General features: G+C 45.7%; 1 protein-coding gene across 5 annotated transcripts in view; it reads right to left on the reverse strand.

Moving 5' to 3' along the window:
• Positions 1-11,335, reverse strand: part of GPR160 (G protein-coupled receptor 160) — a 118,888-nt gene extending 107,553 nt beyond the window's left edge. For 3 of the 5 annotated variants that reach the window (XR_010409693.1, XR_010409694.1, XM_045903407.3), the window contains exons 1-2: positions 11,076-11,333; positions 10,244-10,375 (exon numbers count right to left, since the gene is read on the reverse strand). The gene's annotated coding sequence lies outside the window, so the exon portion shown is untranslated. Of the gene's footprint in view, positions 1-4,409; positions 4,497-10,243; positions 10,376-11,075 lie in introns of all 5 variants that reach the window. The other 2 variants (XM_064585569.1, XM_045903409.3) reach the window with 2 other exon arrangements.
• Between the last annotated feature and the right edge of the window lie 6,476 nt (positions 11,336-17,811).

Below are 17,811 nucleotides of genomic sequence, written 5' to 3' on the forward strand. Positions count from 1 at the left end.
AGTGGAAGAAACCAGACACAAAAAACTGCATATTCTAGGATTCCATTTATAGGAAATATCCAGAAAAGGCAAAAGACAGAAAGTAGATTAATGGTGTCTTGGCTGTAAGGTGGCATGAGCCAACTTTGGGGTGATAGAAATGTTCTGAAATTAGAATGTGGTGATGGGTGTAAAAGTCTATAAAAATAAAAGAACTGTACCCTTATGATGGATGGATTTTAGGGCATGTAAATTATACAATAAAACTTTTTTTTTTAAACTTGTACAAGAATGTTTATAACAGCTTTATTCAACATAATAGCCCCAACCCAAATGATCTTCCAAGGAGAACAGATAAATTGTGCCATAATAAAAAATGGAGTATTATTTATTAATAAAAACCAAATTACTGAAATACACAACATGCATGAATCTCCAAAACATGTTGACAAAAAGAAGCCAGTTTTGTTCTGGCTTCATTTCATTTATATGAATTTCAAGAACAGGCAAAGCTCACTTATGTTGCTAGAAATCAGGGCAGCTTTTACCTCCGGGGTAGGGAGACTGACTGCAAAGGGGCATGAGAGAAATTTCTGGAGCATGAAAATGTTCTATCTTTTTTTTAAAAGATTTATTTATTTATTTGAGAGAAAGAGAGTGAGAGTGAGTGGGGGGAGGAGTAGAGGGAGAGAGAGGGAATCCTAAAGCAGACTCCCCTCTGAGCACAGAGCCCCTACGTGGGGCTTGATCCTAGGACCCTGAGATCATGACCTGAGCTAAAGTCAAGAGTTGGATGTTTAACCGAATGAGCCACCCAGGCGCCCTCAAAATGTTCTGTACCTTGACAGAGATGTTGTTTATCTGGGTGCATACACTGATCAGAACACAACACTTGGGGCGCCTGGGTGGCTCAGCTGGTTAAGCGACTGCCTTCGGCTCAGGTCATGATCCCGGAATCCTGGGATCGAGTCCCACATCGGGCTCCCGGCTCGGCGGGGAGCCTGCTTCTCCCTCTGGCCCTCTCCCCTCTCATGCTGTTTCTCTCTCTCTCTCTCAAATAAATAAATAAAATCTTTAAAAAAAACCCCACACACAACACTTAAGAGCTGTGCATTTTATTGTATGCACCTCGATGAATTTTTAAATGATTAAAAATGCCCTCCAAAACTCCACCAAAACCTTACTACTAGACAAACTCTATCACGTTTATTTCCTGAAGGTAGGATAAGTGTCTATTTGGAAACCATAACATGTCAAATAGTTAATAAAAATGAGTGGCTAGTGATTTAATACTCTTTTTCAAATGTTTTAATTATATCATATGATACATATATATTTAACTTATGTGTGTTATGGAACAGAATCAAACTCATTTATTCTTTGCATATTCATTCACTCATTTACTCCAAAAATATTTATGGAGGGCTAAAAATATTTTCCAGGCATCCAACTTCAAACTGCAGCTCAATCACAAACACAATATTGATAGTTCACTTTTTCTTCATGTCAGAATCAGAGTATACCTTTCAGAACGATGTTTGGTTACCGTGAGTTTCCTGGTCTGGTAATGGAAAGAAAAAGGGTCAGACAACCTAACAGTCTCAGACTTCTGAAGCAAAACCACATTTGGTGCCAATCAAGTCCAGCAGATTCAGGACTAGCAAATGAGGTAGGCATTTTGGGCTTCCACTAACCACAGGTCCACACACCCACCCACACTCACACCCACATACCTGCTCTCCTCTGCCCTGAAGCTGCTGCCTGGACAGTGGCATCTCTAACAGCTCATGACTCAGGCTAGGAGGAAAGGAACGCTGCCACCACAGGAAGCCTCCACCCTTCCGCCCCCAAGCCCCCTCAGAGGCACAGCTTAGAGTCTGCGCTAAGCCAGGCCTGGAGATGCGATGATGAATGAGTCTGTCTACAGCCCACACTGGCCAGTGCCCAGGAGGGTAGTGTCAGGGTACTTCCTACACTCCTCGTACTTTCTCAAGACCGTTTACAACGTTTATGGCTTTTGATCCAGTATCTCCACTCCAGGAATTTATCGTAAGGAAATAATCAAGAGTTGAAGGAATGAGCAGCTCACTTTGGCATACTCGTAATTGCCTACAGAACACTCTCACGCCCCCGAAGAATCAAAACAACTTAACTGCCTGACAACAGGGAAGTAGTCAAATGAATCATAATGGTCACACTACCTGCAGCCATGAAAGACAAGCTTTGCAGGAAAGTGTACTGGAAAATGCTGACAATATAATGTTAAATGACAGAAGCAAGCTACAAGCTGTATATATCAGGGCTTCTCACAGGGGGCAGAGTGGAACTCCCCCTGCTTCCCAGAGATTCTGCTGATCCCGGAATCAGTGTTACTGAGGGGAGTGAGCTCTTGTCCTCAGACCATCTTACAGTAGGGGCGGATGGGAGACTGAAAACCAGTGGTACAGAGAGGACTATCCCAATACTGGGTGAATAGGAAAAATGTATGTGTATAGACAGATCAGGGGTAATCAATGCCAGGCTCCCTGTGATTGGTAAGATCGTGGTCTTGGAAACCAGTACTTCTTAAACCTGTGCGGGTCTTTTTAAAAAATGGATTCTGGGGGCGCCTGGGTGGCTCAGTCATTAAGCGTCTGCCTTCGGCTCAGGTCATGATCCCAGGGTCCTGGGATCGAGCCCCGCATCGGGCTCCCTGCTCCGCAGGAAGCCTGCTTCTCCCTCTCCCACTGCTTGTGTTCCCTCTCTGTGTCTCTCTCTGTCAAATAAATAAATAAAATCTTTAAAAAAAAGAAAGAAAGAAAAAAAGGTAAAAACACGGTCTTTACTCACAACACTTCTAGCACCAAATGTGAGGTTTTCCACACCAAGCAGTTCTGACACTGCCCAGAGTTAGCGCAGACCCCCCAGGGTGGGGGTTCAGCCCCCCCCCAAGAAGGCTGCTTCCCATTCCAGATGCCAGCCACAAGTCCAGGTTGTCACTTACACTTCTACCAAGCTAAAAATCGGGGGTTCCCACAATGCCCCCCTCAGGTTTAACAATTTAACAGGTCACAGAACTCAGGGCAACACTTTACTATTACTGGTTTATTATAAAGGCTACAATTCAGGAAAAGCCAAATGAAGAGATGCACAGGGCAAAGTACGAAGAGAGGGCGCAGAGCTTCTACACCTGCTCTGGGCACATCACCCTCCTAGCACCTTGATGTGCTCACCAACCTGAAGCTCTCCAAATCCCACTACCTAGGCATGACTGATTAAATAATTGGCCATTAGTGATTAAGTCAATCTCCAGCCCCTTGGCGGGGGAGTAGAGGCTGAAAGCTCCACCCCTCTAATCACAGGGTTGGCTCCTCCGGCAACCAGCCCCCATTTGGTCAGAATGATCTCATTAGCACAAACTCCCTTATAATGGAAAGGAGCTTATTCTGAATAACAAAAGATACTCCTCTCACCAGGAGCTCTGTACCAGAACTGGGGATGAGGACCAAGTGTATTTATTTCTTATTATATCACAGAATCAAAGGTTTATGTATATGCAACTTAGAATGATTCACAATATCAAAAAATAAGCACCCACCTAGTTCTCTAATAGTAAGGGAATGGCTCAAAAAAGGTTGAAATAGCATGTTGTTATTACGCACCGTATTTGTAATGACATGAAAAAATGCAGTGGTAAATTTTAATCACAGTATGAGAACTTTGTTAAAATGCTAACATAAAATGAAGTAAATGTTTATAACATGTTAAAATCATTATTTTGTTAAAAAAGCAAAACACAACAAAACTGGCAAGAAATATGCCAAAATGTTCACGTCTTTGCGTCCTTGAACAGTGGGGGTAATAGAGGATTTTTTTTTTCCTTTCACCTTTCCAAAATAAAATAAAATGGAAAGGAAGAAGCCTGTGCGTGATGAAGATAAAGGGATGCAAGGGTACCCATGGAAAGTGGAGGAGGCGGTGGAGAGAAGCCCATCCAAGGGCCGGTGACAGAGAGCAGGCTTGGGGGCTTATTAGCTGGGGGGTGGGGTGCGAGTGTGAGGCTGTAAGAGAACTCACTGGAACACCTGGCTGGGGGTGGAGGGAGAAAAATGGGAGAAGGAGGACAACTGGTTTAGTGCAGGTAGGCTGGACTGCTGAAGCTACAAGTTTGGATATGGGCGAGGAGAAGGAAGGGGTCCAGCAACCCACTCCCTTCCTCCCTGACCCCCAGCTGGTGCTTCCACAAATAGGTCTGGGCAGAAGCTGTCAACAGGGGAGCCCACAGCCTCAGATGGTTGGAGGGGGCTGCCTGTGCCTCCGCTCAGCCTCCCTGGACACAGTGGGTGCTTTCTGCTTCCTAGGAACACCCCAACTATCAATCTCTCCCTCTCCCTCCCTAGGATGTCAGGGCTCCTCAGAATTCCTTAAGGGGGTAAGGAATATACACTCACCTTGACCTCCTCTAATGAAGCCCAGTGCTATGTTCCCACTTCTGGGCTCATTTCTGGCCCGAGTCTCACTTTGCTTTGGCACCTCTCCTGGTAGGCAACGAAAGGCAATAGAAACAAATACAAATAAATCTGCACCACTGGTTGATGATCAAATTAGCTCCTCTGAAAACTACAAAGTGCCATGTAAGTGTTAGTTAATAGCATCTTCCTTACTTCTCCGAGTTAAAGGGTAAACCTGCCAGTGTACCCGCTCTATGATTTTACTTCTAAACAGGGGGCAAGCTGGACACAGGGCTTCATTGTACCTGTGTCAGGATTTCACAAAATTTTTGTAAACCTCTCCCAACACTCCTATGAGACCCACTTATCCCCAGCTGACGGAGAGGCACTGGTCGCACAGTGGCACCACAAGCCACCAGAGAAGGTGGCAGAGGTGGGGCTGGGACTCCTGCGTCCATCCCTCTATTCCGCGCTGACGTCAGCCTGTTCTTCCACCACAGGATGGAGTCTGCACCCACATGGAATGCCAGGAGATTCCATTGCTCTCCAGAGTCAGTGCAGATTTTAACTCCCCCAACAACAGAGCCAAAGCTCAGGGTTCACTGTCATGGGCTCAGGCCTCGCTCTCTTTGTCAATTCCAAAGCTGCTACCGCATCAAACACCCTGTTAGCTTTTGTCATGGATAACATTTCCCTAAGGCTATGAGGCTGCTCAGATGGGCAGCCCTTGGCTCACTCTGAAAACAGAGGGGTCAGAACTGGGAACCATCTCTCCCCTGTAGCCTGCCTTCTAAAGCCATGGGGGAAAATGCTGCAAATAAAGGCAAAAGTGAAGGAGGCAGGGCTCTACCAACAACAATAATAGCTAAACCCCGGTGAATCCTTATTCCGTAAGGCTTGATGTGCCATGGAATCCACACAGCTCTACAAGATGGGGATTATTATTACATCCGTTTTGCACAGGAGAAAACTGAGGCTCAGAGTGGTTAAAAAAAAAAAATTGGTCAAGGACACACAGCTAGGTAGAAAAACCAGAAATAAATCCAGAGATCTGGCTACAGTCCACACCCAGGATCCCTCCACCTCACCTCTGTTAGGTCTGGCCAATAACCAATCAGCCGCTTTCCCTTGCCATCTGTCTGTTTGACCAGGGACTCAGTAATCTCCTATCTGAAGGAGCACGCACCCACAAACCTGAATCTGAGTTCTGAAAGGATCCAATCAACTGGCTAGTCTAGCATTTCCCAAACACCTCAGTCTCTAAACTTGTGTCTCTCAACTAAACAAGGCATTCTACTTACAGCCCTCACTTGTTCTTTTCTATCACCTTACTGTATGTATATGCCTACAGACAGTTCTAGTGACAGACCCCAAAACATCACCTGACATTTCCTCAAAACCACTCCACGAGGTTCCATTTGTGGTATTTTCTCTTCCTTTTTGACCCTCCCCCCCACACCCGATCTGTGAACACTCAAGACTGCAGGGGAAGGAAACAAAGATCAAAACAGAAGCTTCAACTGTAATAAAACTCCAGATATAGACAGAGGTGAGAACATCTGTTCCATGACCCTTAACTGAAAGTGTCAAGATGAGGAAATTGGGCCATCCTTCAACTTGTATCACAGAAATCTCTCAACGGCTGGGCTGTGGGCATCCAGTTCCTCATTCCTGCAGAGCCCTTGGATGGGGCTGTGTGTAAGCAAGCAGCGTGTAGCAGACCTGTCCCAGGCTGGAGATGGGTGGGCAGGAACGGAGGGTGGGGAGTACCCTTGCAAGTCCTCAGAACCCTCAGAGCAGTTCCAGAGAGCCAACACCCAAGCTCCAGGATCCAGGTGGATCCCAGTGGATCCCTATCCCCACGGGACACCCTGGGGAATCCCAAGGTGCACAAGACCCATACTCCCACTCACAAAGAGTTAGTGGTTTGGGTATTGGGGGCATTCCTTTTCTCCACTGTGGCTTGCCCACAATGCAGCACTCCATCTGTGTTGTAGAGCAGGGACAGGAACTAAAGTTGTGTGTGATAAGCCCAAGCAGGCAGGGTGCAGGGAAATGACGTACCTTGTACCTCTGACATGCAAACACTGCAGAGAAAACAAGACTCTTCATTCCCTCAAATGAATATGCACTTTCCCATTTTTCTTGGGACAAGAGCCTCTCGACCTATTTTTTTTTTTTTTAAAGATTTTATTTATTTATTAGAGAGCGAGCGAGCACACAAGCAGGGGGAGCAGCAGAGGGAGAGGGAGAAGCAGACTTCCCGCTGAGCAGGGAGCCTGATGTGGGACTTGATCCCAGCTGGGATCGTGACCTGAGCCAAAGGCAGCGCTTAACTGACTGAGCCACCCAGGCGCCCCTCGACCTATTTTTGTTATCCCCTTTTGGACAGAGGCATCCACAAAAAGACTGCTCACTGTGGGAGAAACAGCATCGCCGATGTGTGGGGCCCTGCCTCGAGATGGCAGACGCTTCAGGGAGTAGCGGAGACCAGGGGAACCCGGGGCACTACTCTGCGCCAGGGAGGAGGCTGCTCCGTACTGCCTTTGGGAATCCCTGGGCACAGAATATTTCAATCTCCCAATCTGCACCACTGGTTCAATTTTAACTCTGCTGGCCTGATAAAACATCCAAGGCAGCTGAGAGTGGTCAATAAAAGACGGCTTGCCTAGGCTAACCAACTCGGGTGTGGAGCTCAGCTGTCTGCAAAAGGCAGTATTCTTAATCTCAGGAAACAAACTGAGGGCTGCTGGAGTGGTGGGGGTGGGAGGGATGGGGTGGCTGGGTGACAGACAGTGGGGGAGGGTATGTGCTATGGTGAGCACTGTGAAGTAAGACTGGTGAATCACAGACCCGTGCCTCTGAAACAAATAATACATTATATGTTAAAAAAAAAGAAGAAGAAGATAGCAGGAAGGGAAAAATGAAGGGCGGGAAATCGGATGGGGAGGTGAACCATGAGAAACTATGGACTCTGAGAAACAAACTGAGGGTTCTAGAGGGGAGAGGGGTGGGAGGATGGGTTAGCCTGGTGATGGGTATTAAAGAGGGCACGTATTGAATGGAGCACTGGGTGTTACACGCAAACAATGAATCATGGAACACTACATCAAAAACTAATGATGTAATGTATGGTGACTAACATAACATAATAAAATAAAAAAGGCAGTGTGGACAACACAGAGGCTGGAGAATCATGTAAACACTACAATTCAACAGATCTGAGTTTGAATCCTGGCTCTACTCTTACTAGATGCAAGGCCTCAAGTGAACTATTAACCAACCCCTCTTAGCTACAATTCCATGTGCAAAATGGCTGATGAGACCAACTCTGAGAGATTTGTGAGACTTAAAAAACGTGTGTGTGTGTGTGTGTGTGTGTGTGTGTGTGTGTGTGTGAAGACTACCATGAACCCTTCATAAATGCCAAATTTCTTTCCCCCATATCTCTAAAGAATTGACTTGGCTGAGTCTTAGCTTCTTTAGATTTCATTGTCCTCATCTGTTAGAAACTAGAATCATGCTCCAGCACCGCTGTTCTAACCCCACAGGATGGCATGAAGTGGTGCAGATGAAAGCAGGGTGCTTACAAACTAGAGAAGTATGATTGACCTGATTGCCAACAGCTTTTCCTCTCATTTCAAGGCCAACAAAGCACTAATTTGCTTCCCTAATGTGTTTCTACCCTTCCATAACGTGATGCGGGCAGAAGATGGAATCACAGTTGTAGTCATTCCTTAAAACTGCTATTAGCAATCAACTCCTCAGGGCTGAATCCCCCCCACCCTCACACAGAGGCCAGGAAACATTAGGTCACTGACCGGTCACTTAAGGGCCCAGCAAGTTTGTTTTCTCTCTCCACATTCTTGTTTCAGAGAACTGAGGTAGAAAATAAAGTCACTTAACCAGCTGCATCTTTCTTTTACCCACACAAAGAAAACTGAGCCACAGGCCAAACGGCTACACTTAAGTATCATCAAAAATTCACTATGACATTTTCCAACTGTAAGGGATTTTTGTCAGTTCTCATTTTCCCACACCCTGTGACAAAACTGGGACATGCTTTGGCATTTCCTCCACGGACTGACTTACGGCATCTTTACAACTTCTTTCCACTAGTGGAACCACACCAGCAAGGGCTAGGTTGATCTAGCACTTCAACTTTCAACGATCACAGTATCATTTACTTAGTTTTTCTCTTAAAAGCAAAGAGGCATTATAGTCAGTTCCACCGAAGCTACTAAGAAATGCAGGTTTATTTTTTAGCAGTATGCCTCTCCCCAACCCAAATTTTAACAGCCCCCTCACGCAATCGCCACATTCCCAAATTACTAATCAAGCATGACAGAATGAGTAGGAATTGTATGATAAATCTAGAGAAAAAAAATGAGCAAGTTGGATGACTATATAGATATTACTGCCCACGTCCCTCTCCTTCAAAGCAGGTTCTTGGAAAGCAAAAAGAACAGGGCAGAATGTTTTAGGAGTCAATTCTTTGCTAAATATTTACACATCATGATGCCTGAGGCAAACAAGGTGAAAAGGACAATACAAACAGATAAGATCTCTTTCAGGCAGTAAGTACATCTCCACTGACCCTGTGATTTGTTTTTATAATGTACACTTTTTATTGATGTATAGCATGCTTCCACAAGTATACACACATCTTAAGTGGGTAAGTCGTGTGTTTACTACTCTGAGCTCTGTTTTTTTGATGAGCATAACTTGGAAAGTATTTGGGCAGTTCAGAAAAATTGCTAACACATTTTACACAACCTGTCTGTTGGCACACAATTCAATCTCCAGCTTGCTAATACTCTTTGTATAAAAAAAGCTGACCCAGCATCCACCTGCATCAACTTGATCCCCTCAGCTCGGTCACACTCAGCAACACCCGATGCCTTCAGAGCAAAAAAACCCAAAGATAATAATAAAGCAGCTCCGCGGGAGGGAGAAAAAGACGACTTTTTAATGAGTCTGGAGAGGCAGGCTTTACACCCGATTTACAAAGAGTGAGGGTCTGCAGAACGAAGGTCTGGAATCTAGAAACACCAGCAGTGCCTTCCAAACCTACCTTCTGCAAAAATAAAGTTCCATTGGTGGTGATGGTGGTGGTGTTACTTTTAAAGGAAAATGCCAAACATACCAAAGTAGAGACAATAGTGTAAGGAATTCCATACTCCACCCTTCATCCCGTTAGCGACAACTCACAGCCAATCTCCTCTGGAGCTCCCCCCCCTCACTTTTCCACTAGCAGCGCTCCCCCAAACTAAATTATTTCGAAGCAAATCCTCCACCTGTATTTCAACTTCAGTATGTATTTCTAAAAGATAAAGCTTAAAAAAAAAAAAAACCATAATCATAATGCCATCACCAAAAATAACAAAGCCAATCTTAATACTATCGACTAGCCAGTAAAAATTCCTTTATCAGCTCAATTTTTTATGAACTTTTTTCCTTCAGGATCCAACCAACATTCGCACATTGCATTGCGTGTCAGATCTCTTCAACAGTGTTTAAACTGCAGGTTCTCCTTCCCAGTGATTCTCAGAGCGGCCAGGCTGATCTCTACTGGCAATTCCCAATAATTCAATACCGCGGATGCCACAAGAAGATTCCAGTCTGAGAGGCTTGTCAAGAAAATCAGATACGTATATTAAGCAGTCGTTTCTATAATTAAAGAAGTTAAAAAAAAAAATCTTTAAAGTAGAAGCGAAACGATTTGACCCGAGCGATTATTAGCAATTCTCAGAGCCCAACGCTCAATCACGTGTCCTTCGCAATTCTGATCCGTGTGGGTTTATTTCTGGGGTTTGAGCACACCCCCGCCTTACCCGAGTCATTTGCACAAGGTGGGGCGAAGCGAGCGCGTTCCCTCCCTGCTGGACCTTCCTCCGCCAGCTGGGTCCTTGCGGTCGCCTCTGGAATTCCGGGGGTGGGCCCTGCCGCCAAGTCCCTGGGCTCACCTGCTCAGGTGAGAAAAGGCAGCTTCAGCTAACGAGTTCCGGAGGGCAGTCCCAGGTTATCGAGGGAGAATTCTGAGCCAGCCAGGGCAGAGGAGCCAGCCAGGACGCCACGGTCTCCGCGAACACACGGCCCCGCAAAAACCGTGAGGCTTAATCCCAGCGCCGGGCGCGCGGGGGCTCAGTCCCCAACGCCGAAAGGCGAGGAGAGGGAACGCAGAGTCCGCCCCAACGAACACACGTGCGTCTGTGTACGTGACTGATTACACCCACCCCTGGGTGCCAGAAGAATAAAAATTACATACATCATTTCGAAAACAGCACCTATTTTATCATGTTTAAAAGCCATCTCCACTGGAGAGACAGGGTGCGAGCATCTGGCCAACCCAGGCCACCGGCTTTCATCCCCGGGCCCCCGGACCCCAAACCCACGACAGACAGCCGGCGCGGAGACTACGCGATAACCCCCAAGCCCAAGCGGTGAGGCTCCGGCGTCTGCAGCTTTCCGCCAAGGGCCCCCGCCGCACTCCGCGATCTCTTAAGTGGTGGAGAAACGCCAGCCTCTGAATCCCTGAAAGAGAAATTCGTCTCCCTCCTCGACGCGCCCAGCGCCCGCCGGAGAAGCCGCGAGCGGCGCGGGTGGAACGACCACCCGAAGCCCGGGGCGGGCAAGCAGCGGCGGACCGCCGGCCCTCGCACTCACCCGACGCGTCGAGGGTCCCGGCTCGCGCTCCGAGTCCCCGGCGCGGGACGCCAGACCAGACACCTGCTGCGCCGGGCCCCAGGTGACCGCCGGGAGAGGGGCGGGAGCCCCGCGCGCCCGCCCGGCTCCGCCCCGAGCGTTAGCGGGAGGAGGGCGGGGGCAGCGAGCGCGGCCCCTGAGAGTGCGGTGGGACCCCGCCGCCGCTAGGCCCGTTCCGACCAGGAAGTGCGGGCGTCCGAGCCGGGCAGCCTGTGAGCGCGCACGCCCCGTCGCGACCCCGGTGGGAGGCTGGCCGGAGGGACGCCGCCTGCTGGCGGGGGGGCGAAAGGCGATGGAGGATGGGGAGAGCCGGAGCCTCCCGCGGCTCAGTGAGACCCCCTTCCACGTACCAGGCCTGGAGGCCCTAGCCCCAACCCAGGGAGCTCCTATATCTGCAGGGTGGGCAGGGGACCATTGGCAGTTGTCTCCAGATGAAGGTACACACAGGGTGACAGAGCTTGAAACATGCATGCCACCAAGCAACTGCCTGTAGTGCACTATGAATTCACCTTTTTATATAAAAATCTGCAAATAGCACATTTGCAAATAGCACAATTGTATTGCATTGTCTTATTTTTCGTCAACAACGGTGCTAAAATGTTGTATTTATTCAGTAAGTATTTGTTGAATACCTACAATTTGCCAGTCGTTTAAACATTTAAAATGTGGCACAATTTCCTCCTCCTTTTCATGCAGAGCCCTGAACGAGGGGAGTTGGCCTGAGCCTCTCTTAACCTCTCAGAGAGCCTGGCCTGGCTTTACAAGGAATCTAGTAAACGCCCGCCAGAGGGTGCAGTAAGAACCGAGCGGTGGTAGAAGTAAGTGCGCGCTGCCAAGGGAACCGAGGACCTCCCCAGAGAAGAGTCCCTGAAGGGGAGAGGTGAGCTGTCATGAAGGACTACAGGATTCACCGGCATGTGAAGCGTTCCAGCCGGGATTCCACCGTGAGCAAAGCCAGAAGCAGAAAGCTAGGCAGGGCGTGCATATTCTGGTAAGAGGAATGGTATGTGAGTCAGTATAGCTGAGAAGGAGAGGATGTCAGCTGAGTTAGAGCCGGGGCCGTGGGGGGCCAGATGATGCTCCTATAAAAAATAACAGCTGCCATCTATGGAGTGTATATTAAAACAGGAGCTGGACATGCATCGCTTGAAACTAAGCTCACACCCGCCCTACAAGGTAGGGTTATTACTCCCCCAAGAACGAAATGAAGACTTACTAGTGACAGAGTTGGGAAGAGGGGACTCCGAGGGGCTAGCCTCACTCTTACTGACACTTTCCAGGCCAATCCAGCAGGCTGAATTTGTCTTCAGGTGCTCCCAGCATCCCCAGATATCCCCGGAGTGCCTTCTGCTTTCCCTCCATTCCCAAAGCCTGTGTCAGCAACTGCCCTCAGGCTCCGCCTGTCTGGAAAAGATTCCAGAGCTGGTGGCTGTGCGCATCAGACGCCTTCCCAAGGAGAAACCCTGTCTCAGGGGCCTGTGGAGGGACTGAGGCAGAGCCCTTGGTTGTTCCCCAATGTCTCTTCTCTCCTTCCACGATAACAGAACTGAAGCTGGATCCTAGGACCACTTAGAACAAAGACTACATTTCCTTGCCTTTCTTGCAACAAAATTCAACAGTGGTGCCCAGAGCCCCTAGAATGCCCCTGATCCTGTAGCACTTCTGAGGTAACTATTCCTCCCCCAACATCTTTGATCTGCCAAATATTCTTCATGGGGCAGACATTGCTCACTGCCTTCCTGATCTCCATTTCCCCTTTCTAGGAGAACCCAGATTTTGTTAGGAAAGGCAATAGGTGGAGTGGGGGCGGGGCGGGGGGCGGGAATGCTCATCTCCCCAGAGATCTTTGCGGGACAGTCAAGATGACTTGATTCTGGCCACTGAGATGTAGGAGGAAGTTGCCTAGCACATCCTGAGATTGTACTTTCCTAATACAGTTGCCACCGCATTTCTCCTTCTGTTTCCTTCCTGCTGTGAGGTGCTTGTAAAGTTGGAGGAGGAGCAGCTGTTTTAAGACACAGGGCAACACACCAGGGGCTGTGTCACAAGCAATTGAATACAATCCTAATGGATACGCTATTCTTTCCCAAGAACAAGCCTCAAAAATCAATCCTGATTAATACCCTCCCTGTTACAGAGTAGTAATAGCAGAAAGAGGATGGGTTTTGGCATGAGATAATCCAAGTATGAGTTTCAGCACTTCCTTTTTTTTCTTTTTTAGCTAACGACTTTGGACAAATTTGTGAAATTAGATTATGTATTGTAAAGTCAGAAGTTGTCATAAAAAACACAAGGCACAGTGCCTGGCATACAGTTAGTGATTAATAAATGATCACTGAGATATTGAGATAATTCTTATCTAATGGTTTTTAGCCTCCACTAGATGGATACCTGGCCTTATGTGGATTCAGAATCACATATCCACTTTCCAGTTTCATCCCTTAGACAAATTTTTTTGCCTATTCAGATCTTAGATGCTTTGTAACAGCAAAGCCAATCTTTAAGTAAAAACCATCACTTGTCTAGTATCTTGTTTCCTCAATTTCTAGACTATATCTGCTGTACCAAAAATTGTTTTTAAAAAAAGAATAGAGAGGCGCATGGCTGGCTCAGTCCATAGAGCCTGCCACTTTTGATCTCCCGGTTATGAGTTTGAGCCCCATGTTGAGCCTACAGTTTACTTAAAAATAAATAAATAATAAAAAAATAATAGAAGTATGTGCTTTGTAGTGACTAGTCATGAATTACAGTACCCTAGTTTGACAAATGCAGGTGCATATTTGTTTGACTCTTTTTAAAATAAGAAACTCTAATTTCAATGCTTCTAGGTTTGCATTTTTAATTACCAAACAAAATGATTTCATGGTCCAAAAACATGCTTTTGTTGAAACTGCATCATATCCCTCTTTGCTGAAATTGAATAGCATTAAAAATGAGTATTATTCGGGGCGCCTGGGTGGCTCAGTCGTTAAGCCTTTGGCTCAGGTCATGATCCCAGGGTCCTGGGCTCTCTGTTCCACAGGAAGCCTGCTTCTCCCTCTCCCACTCCCCCTGCTTGTGTTCTCTCTCTCGCTGTGTCTCTCTCTGTCAAATAAATAAATAAAATCTTTAAAAAAATGAGTTTATTTGCTTAGATTTTTAATTAAAAAATATACATGCTTTCAACTACTGCAGGTTTTTTAAATTTAAATTTTAGGTAGTTAACATGCAGTGCAATATTGTTTTCTAGAGTAGAATTCAGTGATTCATCACTTACATACAACACCCAGTGCTCATCATAAAAAGTGCCCTCTTTATTTTTTATTTTTTACTTTTATTTTCATTTTTTGGGGAGAGGGGCAGAGGGAGAGGGAGAGAGAGAATCTTAAGCAGGCTCCATGCCCAACACGGAGCCCGATTCAGGGCTCAATCTCACAACCCTGAGATCATGACCTGAGCCGAAGGAAATCAAGAATCGGATGTTTAACTGACTGAGCCACCCAGGCACCCCTATAATTTTTAAGTTAAAAAAATTACCATAATTTAACCTGGTTAATTATTTAACCTGCCTTCTGTTACTAAACATTTAGGTTATTTTTAGTTTTTCACAATTACAAACAACATTGCCTTGAACATCTTTGTCCCTACACTTTGGCCCATTCCTGTAAGCTGACCACATCTCCCCACTCTACTGCTACCTTCCCATCCTGCCAACTCCAAGCCACTATCCATTTGTTGATTGGATTATTTGAATAGCCTCCTGAATGGCTCCCTGTCCTGCCCTCTTTCAATCCAGCAGCTGGAATAGTCATGTTAAAATGTCAGGTCATATATTATCCCTCTCTGCTCAAAACTTCCCAGTGGCTTCCTTCTCAAATTCAGAGAGAAACCAAAATCCCTACAATGGCCTATAAAGCTATACTGTCTGCCCCCAAAGCCATTACCTCTCTGAACCATATCCCACTCTGCTCCAGCCACACTAGCTTCCTAGTGGCCTATTTTTTTATGTGCCATGTATGCTTCTGCCTCAGGGCCTTTGCACTTGCCATCTCCTCTTTTCGTAACTCTTTTCTTCCAAATACCATAAGACTTAATCTTTTACCTCTTTCAAGTCTTTACTCACATGAACATCTTCCCTGGTCACAAATTACTAAGTACACCTCCTGGTTCCCCTTCCTGCATTCTCCTTTCCCTTTAGCACTTTTCACCTTCTAACATATTGTATCTTTGAAGTGTTACCTTCTTTACTATCTGTTTTCTCTCTACCATTCCACCTCAGGATGTGAGTTCCAAGAGAGTAAGGATTTTTCTTTCTTTTTTTTTTTTTGAGAGTAGGGATTTGTTTGTTTATTGCAGTATCTCCAGGGCCTAGTAGTTTTTAGTATAGACTTGTTGAGTGATGAAAGTGTGTTTAAATATGTAAGAGAAGTTCCTAGAATAGAAGTACAATTTCTGGGTCACGGGGATTTATGTTTAAAATTTTCATCAACACTTCCAAATTGCCCTTTCAAAAGGTTGGAACAACATTCCTACCAACTGAGCACTGTTTTCCCCTCACACTTACCACTTTGACCACACACCTGTGTTTCTTAAATGTTATTTGAAGGGCTTATCAGACAGAGTGTCAATGACAAACAACAGAATCCACTCTAGCTAATTTAAGCAGAAAAATAAATTTTTTTAAAGGGAAGCTCACAGAATCTCTGGACAGATCAGAGGGCCAAATGCACCTCTGCAGACAGGAATAATGCCAAATTGTACCTTGGTGACTCCGCCCATGAACACCCCACTGCTGGTGCCTCTGAGATGCCCAGCTTGCCCTCCTGGACCACCTGATTGATTGTTTACATTGATGATGTCAACCCTGCAACTCATTGTAATAATTCTTGTAATAATTCTTGCTATTGATTACCTTAGTTTGATATTTAAAGGATTCACTGCTCACCAACGATCCATTAAGGAGGCAGTGTCTTTCCCATTCTTAAATTCTTTATCTTAGACTGCCTTTTGATTTTCTCAATTTTGCAAGTAACTTTTCCAAGAAGGGTTGATGGGTGCCATATTTTGAGTCACCTCTCCTTATATCTATCATCTCAACTCATTGTCTTTCCTTTACCTCAGGCTTCTCTATTTTCTCAAGCCCATCTTCCAAGTCACTGATTCTTTTTTTCAGACATATCTATACTTCTTACCGTTTCTGTTGTGGTTTTTATTTCCAAAATGCTTTCAATGTTACATTTCATTTCTTTCCTGGTTGATGCCATTTTACTTCATCTTACTCTCTGATCTCTTATATCTCTTCCTGAAGCTCTTGAATCATCGGTTCTTTTTAAATTCTTTGGGAGAATTATTTTTCTTAAATATCCTTCCATATGTGTCTCTTTCTTTTAGTTGTGCCAATATGACCTAAGTTGCACTTGCTGTGTCCAACTTACCTCCAGATGTGAACAGTTATATCTGGGTCTGCCTGTTGTTCAAAAACAATTTGGAGTGGGTCAGTGGAGTGAGCCGGCATAGTGGGCAACTTCAAAGTGAAAATGCAGCCTCAGAATGCTCTTGCCAAGTTATCTGTATTGTCCTTGTTCTGGGTGGGAGGAGGTTGCCCAAGTGGGAGAGAGTTGTAATGATTCCTGGATGATAGCTGGTGATTGGGGGTTTAACCGTGCTTCATGGGCTCTGGTCAGCACCTGCCACGCCAGCTTTGGTTTCCTCTCCCTTCTCATCTCCAAGCAATTTAATTAGATTAGATTTCAGAGAAAATAAAAATGATTCAGGAATTCAGTTTTATCACCAGCTCCACTTTCTTCTGGGTCTGTCCACAATTCTGTTGCTGTTGGGTTTGTTTTGTTTTTGCTTTTAATGGTTAACATTCATGGAGAAGTAAACATGGGCCAGGCATAGTTCTAAGTGTTTTACAGATATTCCCTGATTGAATCCTTCCAACCACCCTCATTTTTACGATCCCCGTGTTACAGATGAGGAACCAGAGGCACCAAGAGATGAAAGAACTTGCTCAAGCCACATGATGTACAGAACAGAACAGGGTTTGAGTAACCAGGGCCACTGCACTTTGCCATCCTTGTAAATGAAGAACCTCTCAGGAACCACTAACCTGTTTCTACACTTGCCCTAACCTTGCTCAAGATCCAAAGAGCCACATTTCTTCATTGCCCGGGTTTTGGAGGTTGTAGTTATTTTGTTGTTTTTAGATGGACTTGTGTAAGTTTTTTTTTTTTTTAAGATTTTATTTATTTATTTGAGAGAGAGAGAGCACACAAGCAGGGGGAGTACCAGGCAGAGGGAGAGGGAGAAGCAGACTCCTTGCAGAGCAGGGAGCCCAATGCAGGACTCGATCCCAGGACCCTGGGATCATGACCTGAGCTGGAGGCAGACACTTAACCAACTGAGCCACCCAGGCACCTCTAAGTTTTTTATTGTTGCGTTTTCTCTTGTTCATCTCAGTAGATTTCCTGGAGAAGCCTAGCATATACATAATATACTTCAACTTTTACCAGAAATCTTCAGTAGCATTATTTTCAAGTAAATTGCCAAGTAGCCATTGCCTCCGCTGCCCTGGGATCTCTTGGGTTACTCTGTCCAATATGGTAGTCACTAGTACATATGGCTGTTAAGCCCTTAAAATATCAGTGGTTCAAACTGATATATGCTGTAACTTCAAAACACACACTGCATAAAGGAAAGAATGTAAAATATTTTC

This window comes from Mirounga angustirostris, unplaced genomic scaffold (genome assembly GCF_029215605.1).
Source record: "Mirounga angustirostris isolate CCGP_5_RB_7025 unplaced genomic scaffold, mMirAng1.0.hap1 SCAF_1, whole genome shotgun sequence".
In the NCBI taxonomy this organism is placed as follows: domain Eukaryota; kingdom Metazoa; phylum Chordata; class Mammalia; order Carnivora; family Phocidae; genus Mirounga; species Mirounga angustirostris.